This window comes from Podarcis pityusensis (genome assembly GCF_964106645.2).
Source record: "Podarcis pityusensis genome assembly, chromosome: 16".
NCBI lineage: Eukaryota > Metazoa > Chordata > Lepidosauria > Squamata > Lacertidae > Podarcis > Podarcis pityusensis.
In genome coordinates this window covers 27,104,261-27,113,233 of record NC_138041.1, presented here as the reverse complement: position 1 = coordinate 27,113,233, position 8,973 = coordinate 27,104,261, and positions in this window count along the sequence as shown.

Here is an 8,973-nt window from a genome sequence, read left to right as displayed (position 1 = left end):
CGGAGCGGGAGGGAAAGGGGCGCCCGAAACCACGCCCGGCGCGCAGGCGCGGAAGGGAAGGAAGGGAGCGAGGGAGACGCCGGGCGTCAAAAGGGGCGGAGCTCCCGAGCTTCAAATTTTTTATTTTTACCCACCTGCAGCATTTGGGGATTGCGCAGGCGCGGATAGAGCCCCGCCGCTCCTCCTCCCAGAGATAGTGAGTATGGGGGAAAGGGAACTCCTAGAGCGGCAGCTCCCGGCCGTTTCCTAGCGACGTCCGCCTTGAGGCCTGAAAGTTCCTCGGGAGTTGCAAAGCCTGTCACTCCAGAGCAGGCGATCTCGTTCAAATCCTTCTCCTCCACACCGCACTGTGGACGGATGATGTGTGAGAGGCCGGAGCCCAGCCCAGCCGCATGTCGCCCACTAGAAGCCTTTTAGGGTCGGCCCGTTGGGGTTAGGCTCTCCTTTGCTTCCGCCTCAACTCGCGCGCCTCCCAGCTGTTTTGGACTACAACTCCCATCGGCCCCCCTGTCCTCATGTTGCCTTGCTGCCTAGGGGTCTGGTGGGAATTGTAGTCCAAAACAGCTGGGAGGCGTGCGAGTTGTCTTGGAAGCTAAGGCTGGTCCCGACGAGCTTTTGTGCTGACACGCACACATACACTTTAAAGTAAAAAATCAGTTCTAAGTTTTAATGGCTTGTTTTCTGCAGCCAAGTAGTGGCCAAGTTTTTAAGAAGCTTGCGCTGTTACAACTGACCCACTTTTATTTCTGACTTCCTCCCCTTCCTATTTAACACCATGGGTGCTATGAATAAATTCTATGGTGCTTTTAAAACTCCACTCTGGGAAATGTTTCCACTGTTCACAGTCATTTTTATTTATTTTATTTTTTGAATTTATATGCCGCCCTATACCTGGAGGTCTCGTGCTAAGGCTTGATTCATGCAAAACTCAGAGGTTTACACCCACACCCGCATGGGATTGTATAATATTAATATTAATGCTTTGATTAGACAACCCCCTGCAGCAATTCCTGGTGTTCCCAGGAAGCCCATAATGAGGGGGCCTTTCCCAGCGGCTGCTCTTTAGAGCCCAGAGCCGAGCCATCACAATAGCTTCATCCTCCACAATGAATTTGCCTAACTGCCCTTTAAAGCTGTCTGCCTTGGCTGCCGTCATGTTGCGGTGGCAGCTGATTTAAGAGGCTTCAGATGTTAATCCTCCTATCCCTTTCTCCCCTCTGGAACCCAGTGGGTGACACGTGCACCCACCCTCCTTTAAGTGCACAGCCCCAGCCCCACCCACACAACCTGAAACTGCCCCGTTCTTCCATCAGAGTTCCTTACTTCCTGCTTATCTTATCTGACTTAAACGTATTTCCCACTTTTTCAGCATAGTGTCAGAACAAATGAGAGTGGCATCACTTTAGATCATTAAGAAATAATTTGTGTGGTTTTTAAAAAAATCATTTCCCCAGGCTGTGTGTTTATTTTTTACACCCCTATGGGTGTGTGTGTGTGTGTGTGTGTGTGCGTATGGGTTGGGGGGTGTTAATGGTTTCAGAACTCACAGAGTTAAAGAGTTCTGGTGACGTCTCTTTCCTGAGGCGTGGTTAGAAACACTTAAGGGAGGGGTTTGACTCCGTGTGTTTCAGTCTGACTCTCGGACGCCATGCGAAAGGGAGAATGTGTCAGTTCTCGCCAGGTCTGAATTTATGATGTTATTCTTCATGATTAAAGCAAGGGGAGATAAGGACTGCCTTGTGTCTGCTCTGATTTATTCCACACGTGCTGCACTTTGCTTCTCACCGCTGTGTTTCGCTCTGCTACCGGCAAGAGAAAGAGGCCTGAGGAGGACTTTTGCAGGAGGCACGGATAGCTTGCAGAGTTTCGCAACGGAAGTGTGCCAGGCTCCATGTTCAGTCTCTGTGTACACTCTTGTCCGGTGTAATCCGAACAGGTTATGGGTGCTCGCCAAAGCTTTGAAGCATTGCAGGAACGTCCCACGTGTGGGGAAAGCCAGCAGGAAAGTTGCTGGGGTCCAGCTGGAGCTCTGGAGCTGTGTCTTTGAAGCTGGAAGGAGCTCGCTGGGAGGAGAAGCCGATCTGCCGGAGGCCGGAGGAAGCTACTGCCGAGTCGTGAGTAAGCTTAGCCCCCGGGGAGGAGGAGATGGCTCAGTCCCAGGAACACGGCTTTGAGCTTAAGCTGCCGTGTGCGAAACTAACTCTTAACTCGTGGTTAGAGTGGAGTTATTTAGCAGAGTTGTCCCTAGTTGGAGCCAAGCTCTGGGAAACAGTCACGCCGATGTCTACGTCAGCTGGGGCGGTTGAAAGCCAACGTGAAGCTGAGGAGCGTGTGCTTACTTTTCTGGCAGAGAACGTCAGTGCTGATTTGAGGCCTATTGTTCTGGATGCAAGGAAGCCTGAGGTCGCTTGGGTGGCTCTCCAGGAAGCGTGTAAAGCTGGGGGCACAGGCAAGGGCCGGGAGATGGCTGCATCAGGGCAAAAAAAGGCAAGAAAGCACGGAAAGCCGGTGCACAGCTGGGAAAGGCTGTGGGACCCCTGAGGGGGGCGAAGGGACTGTTGCCACTGCTGCTGCTGCTGCTGGTTTAGCAGAGTCTAAAAGCTGCGTGGGTGATGCAACATGTCTGCGTGAGGAGCTTGGAGAGAGGCAAGCTGCTGGGGGCCCTTTACCCATCACTGGGGGTGCAGGAAAGCGTCCTGGGAGCCCTGTGAGCAGTGGGGGGGGCGGTGAGCAGTAAAAGCTCAGAGAAGCCTCTTTTTCCAAAGGCTGCCAAGAGTTGTTTGCGTCGTGAGTCGAAGCCTGGGAAACAGGACAGTGCTGAAAGCTTCAAGGCCAGCCATCTGCTGCAGAGGGAGATACGTGCTGCAGAGTTGCCTGGGAACTCTGAGATAAGTCCAGTCTTCAGAGGAACGCAGGATGCTGCGGTTACGGACGCTGTCAAGGACAGGTGCAGCCAGACGTTTGTTGGCATGGCAACGCTACAGAGCAATGCCAGCAGGGACACAACTGTGAAGTGGGTGCTGGACTCAGGAGCGAGTCATCACCTGATAACGCCATCTGCTGGGGAGCTGCGGAATTGCAGGGCTGTTTTGGCTGGAATGACTTGTAAATTAGCTGACGGGACAAAACGAAATGTATCTAAAGTGGCAAATGTCTATGTTTCTGTTTTGCAGGCGGAGCTGGAGTGCTTCATTGTACCAGGGATGAAGTGTTGCCTGTTATCGGTTTCTGCTCTGGCGAAGCAGGGATACAAAATTTGTTTTGAAAATAATACCTGTTCCATTTTCAGAGGGGGGAGGCAACTTGTCAACGTGGAGAGCAAGGACAATCTCTTTGTTCTGGAAACACCTCTGGAGGGTGGGGGGAATGCAGGGAAAGCACAGGCGCAGTGTGCTAGTGTTCCCAGCCATGATTCATGTGTTCATGTATGGCACAAGAGAATGTCTCATGCTTGTCTGGAGGATGTTAAGAGGTTGCCAGGCTGCACCAAAGGATGTAAAATCACGCCATGTGAGGGATCCCTAGTGTGCAGGGCATGCAGCAAGGTAAAAAGGTGCAGGTTTCCCGGGGTAAAGAGGGTAACCACAAAACCTTTTGAGTTGATTCACACAGACCTTACAGGACCAATGAAGTGTGAGAGTCTGGGTGGGGCCAGGTTTCTGCTATTGATAGCGGATGATTTTACTCAGAATTTATGGTCTTTTTCTCTCAGGTCGCAGAGAGAGGCGGCGCAACTCATCCAGGATTGGGTTGCGGAGGTAGAACTAAGGTTCTCCACCAAGGTGCAAGAGTTCAGGAGCGACCGTGGGTCACAGTTCACTGGGTCTGCTCTGAAGGAGTTCTTCAAGGAAAAGGGAATTCGTCACCAGGTGACGGGTGCAAAGTCTCCTCAAGAGAGAGGCGTGGCAGAGCACAGGAGTGAAGCACTGGCTGAAGTTGTCAGGGTTTTACTGTGTGACTCTGGGCTGCCTCAGAGCTTTTGGAGTGAGGCTGGGAAGTTTGCCAGCTTTGTTTTTAACAGGTCCTACAATCACGATGTAGGTGACACACCGTATTTTCTGTTGCACAAGAGGAAGCCACAGGTGCATTTCTTCCGTTCGTTTGGTTCCAGGGCTTCAGTGCCAATACCAACAGCGCAACGGAAGGAGGGTGGTCCTAGGTACCAGGACATGATTTTCTGTGGGTATGATCCTGCAACAAATGGGTGGAAGTTTGCATACCCAGAGGGTGATCAGACCACGCTGCTGGTCAGCAAGCATGCTGAGTTCTTTGAGCAGGATGGTTGGTCACAGCCTAGGTATGGTTCTGATTTTCTCTCAGAATGTCTGTCCGATTCTGAGGGGGAGGAAAGGGAGGAAGAAAGGGAGGAAGGAGAGGCAAAGGCGGAGCCTGTTGCTGAAGACCAGGTTGCTGATGATGGTCAAGCACAGGGGTGGGTTTCTCCACAGGTTAAGAGAGAACCCAAGAGTGAGCCTTCATCTCCTGTTAGCCAAGTGCGGGAGGCCCGAAGACGCAGCAAGTCAGAGGGGGAGTTTTCTGAGCTTGTTGGAGACACACTTGCTGACCCCAGTGGGTCAGGAGGAGCGCCCGAGGTTGTGCTCCGGCGGTCAACTCGGACCACAAAGGGGATTCCACCGGAGAGGTTTCAGGTCACCAGTGCGTGGGTTGGTTTCGCACAGTGTGATTCTGGGAGTGTGGAAGGGATTCAACAATTGCCTGGGATAAATGCCAGTGGGAGGCAAAAGGCAATGGGAGGTGAGTTGAACTCAAAGAGGTCTGTAAATAGGGGTTCACAGTTTCCCTCAGGATTCGTGACGAGAGGGGGTGTTAATGGTTTCAGAACTCACAGAGTTAAAGAGTTCTGGTGACGTCTCTTTCCTGAGGCGTGGTTAGAAACACTTAAGGGAGGGGTTTGACTCCGTGTGTTTCAGTCTGACTCTCGGACGCCATGCGAAAGGGAGAATGTGTCAGTTCTCGCCAGGTCTGAATTTATGATGTTATTCTTCATGATTAAAGCAAGGGGAGATAAGGACTGCCTTGTGTCTGCTCTGATTTATTCCACACGTGCTGCACTTTGCTTCTCACCGCTGTGTTTCGCTCTGCTACCGGCAAGAGAAAGAGGCCTGAGGAGGACTTTTGCAGGAGGCACGGATAGCTTGCAGAGTTTCGCAACGGAAGTGTGCCAGGCTCCATGTTCAGTCTCTGTGTACACTCTTGTCCGGTGTAATCTGAAGATGTGTCCACACACACACACACACACAGCAAAATCCTCTGTATGCCTACTTGAGAGTAACCTCATCCAGTGCTTTGTTTCTTGAAAAATGTTTAGGCGCTCTCATTTAGACCTAAGAAAGTTTAAATTGGGAAAATTCAATACAGTAAATGGACAAAAGTACAAAGATTCACAAAATGTTTAGGAGTATGCGTACCCCTGTGTCCCCTCAGAAAAAAAGCACTGACCTCATCACGCCCAGTGGAGCTTATTTTTTAGTAGACATGTGTAAGATTGGGAATTCTGACCTAGTGAAAATTGAAGCAGGCCAGTTTTTATTCTGGATTCATTAACTCAAGACCCTTTTATCGCTGGTTGGTTCCACCCTCCAAGAGAAAAAATTATGGCCCACCCCTGTTCTAGAACCTTTGCAACACCTCAGCGGTCCTTCAGGCAAACTTTAAAGTCTCACTCCATTTTAGAATATGACACTGAAAGAGCTTGATTATACCCCAAGGAAGGTCATCTCATTTGAGCTCTGCTTCAGTAACTTCAAAAAGCTACCTTGCCTCAAGCAAGGTCGTTGGTCCACATAGCTCAGGAATGTCTATAGGGGTAGAAAACTCCCATCATCCCCTGCCACTGAAATAAACATTTCATTTTCTAGGGCAGTGGTTTTCAACCAGGGTGCCTTGAATGATGGTCAGGGGTGCCACGGGCAACACTGGCCTCTGTCCCTCTCTCCCTCTCTGATGCCCTCACGTCTCTGCCTTCCAAAGGCTTGCATAGCTGTTTACTGCAGCAGGCCTGGCCATAAACCGCATGGGTGAATTGTGCCTCTGGGAAGAACCTCTTTGGAGGGGTGGAGAGGGCAGCTCAGAGACCAGGAATGGCAGCAGCAGCTGCCCAGAGGACTCCCAATGAGAGGAGGCTGAGGGAACACTCCACAAGGGAGGGTGTCTGAAAAAGGGTGAGAGGCTGCCAGTTCTGCAGGCAAGAGGTGGCATAACTCGGCTCCTGAACCCCACAGGGGTGTTGCAGAAAAGGACTTCCGGGTCAGCGCCATTGGTGAATGGCGGAGTCCCTCCGACCGGAGGAACGAGCTCCGTGGAAATTGGGTCTTCCCGCCGCGGCAAAGGTGGGGACCCGCTAGAAATCCCAGGCGGAGGAAGCCTGGGAACGTGGGGTTCGGCAGGGCACCAGAAGCGCCCCCCTACTCGCGGGGAATCCCATCTAGGGGCTCCGGAGCGAAGTGGGGTGAGAAGCACGGTGCTACGAACTGACTTCTACTTTCACGGAGTGAAGCCGCACAGCCATTGCCAGAGAGCGCTGACTTTTTCCTGTGGACAATTGGACTTAAAACAAGTACCCGTGAGTAGAAACGGAAAATTGGATCAAGAAATTGTTTAATTTGGCATTGAAGCGGGAAGGTGCAAACAGGAAGTCCGCCTTCCGCTTTTTTGTATATAGACTAAAGCAAAAATTTTGCAAGCTAAAGTCGGGAAGCTGTTAAAAAAGACTAAATTTCCTTCATTCAGAATCACTGAAACCCCCCTTGGAAGCAGGAGAAAAGGGGGGGGGACTCTGTTTAACCCTAGCAGGAGAGGGAGTGAAGAAGGATAAGTTTCCACCGTCTCTAACCTGGGAACGGGGTGTCAGAGACAGAAACTGTTGGAGAGGTTCATTGACTGTGAACGTAACACTTTGACAGATAGCTAATGAAGAGAAACAGGTTGATTCTAATGTTGCCTTTCGCATTTTAAAGAAACAAAATACCTGAAAAACATCTGAAATATCTAAAAATGAAAGTAACTTTCCTTTGTCTTCAAAAAAAATAAAATGGATACAAGTAGTTTGTCTCCTCTAGAGGGAGCTTGCTAAATTGTTGCTGTAGCATGTTTGAGACCCAACATCTGTGAGATTAAGACCGTGGGAATAGTCTTTTCTGACCTTGAACAAAGATGAGCTGGGAGAAAGACTGGATGCTTGCTCTATGCAAGACAAATGCCTTGCTGGAACAGATGCATGAGAAGATGGACTTGATGAATGAGAAAATGGATTTGACTGTTGTGGTTAATAACTGTGGACAAATAGGGAACACTGATACAGAAACCAACCTATGAATCTGTACTGACTGGGCAAGTGCAGATGACAATGGAGGAGGATGCGGCTGCACCTCAAATAGTACAAATGGAGAGACCCGAGGCCCTACAGGAGCATAAGCCGCTGTTATTGAAGATTGAAGTTGGAGTGGGCCAAGGGGAGTTTGGAGATGAGGAGGTTCCTAGCTTTGGAGAGACCTTAAAATTTGATTTTAAATACATTTTGGATTATATCGAGGACTGTGGGGAGTGGGACTGTGGGGAATGGGCGAGCTGGATGAAGGGTGATGGAGACAGTTTTGGGTTGGAATTCCCCAGAGACCTACTCCTCAATGAGAAAGGAAAGAAACTAAGACAGAGACCAACAAAAGACAAGGAAAAGGGCAAGCACAAAGAAGATGAAGAAGAATTGCAGAAGGGACATGGAAGAGATTTAAGGGCCTCGGACATAAGGCTTCCAGGTTGATGGACTAGATGGAATAGACAGTAAGGACTGACACGACCCGAGACCAGGAAGAAGAGACGCTGGATGATGATCGGAAGAGAATCTATAATGGAAATTTTTTATTTTAGAATCAGCTAATGAATATTAGGGAAAATGTGGGAATGAAACTATATGACTCTAGCAGAAATGATATCAGGAGCTATGTATATTTGAAAACTAAGATTTAAGTTTTAAGGTACTTAGGGGTAAGATAAGGTTAAATAAATTAAGGTAATTTGAATAACAGAATATGGGGAAAGATGGTAAGGATTTGTTGAAATAATTATTAAACTAGAATACAAAAAGGGAGGTGTGAGGAGGAGCGATAAATAACTACCTGACATTTAGAAGACATCTTAAGGCAGCCCTGTTCAGGGAAGCTTTTAATCTGTGATATTTTACTGTATTTTTTGTTTCTATGGAAGCCGCCCAGAGTGGCTGGGGAAACCCAGCCAGATGGGCGGGGTACAAATAATAAATTATTATTATTATTATTATTATTATTATTATTATTATTATTATTATAATAATATTGAGTTAATTATTAGGTTAAATTGTTAAGATAAATTTTATAACAAAAATTGAGAAAGATGGAAAGAATTTGCTGAAATAATTATTAAACTAGAATACAAAAAGGGAGGTGTGAGGAGGTCAATGAAACAAGCAAATGGAAATTATGGATATGCAATTTGGGATTTGTGTGTTTTTTCTTTTTTATATTTTGTGCTTTTCTCTTTTTCTTTATTTTTTTCATTTTTTTTGTATTGTAGTGTTGTTTTTTGTTTTTTATTTTTCTTGTAACCCTGAAATTATCAATAAATATTATTTCAAAAAAAAAAGGGGGGGGGATGTTGCAGAAAGAATGTAGTTGGTTAAGGGAGCCGTGGACTGAAAAAGGTTGAAAACCTCTGTTCTAGGGTGGGTTATGCCCTGTAAGGTAAAGGGACCCCTGACCATTAGGTCCAGTCGTGGCAGACTCTGGGGTTGTGGCGCTCATCTCGCTTTATTGACTGAGGGAGCCAGTGTACAGCTTCCGGGTCATGTGGCCAGCATGACTAAGCCGCTTCTGGCGAACCAGAGCAGCACACGAAAATGCCGTTTACCTTCCCGCAGGAGCGGTACCTATTTATCTACTTGCACTTCATGCTTTTGAACTGCTAGGTTGGCAGGAGCAG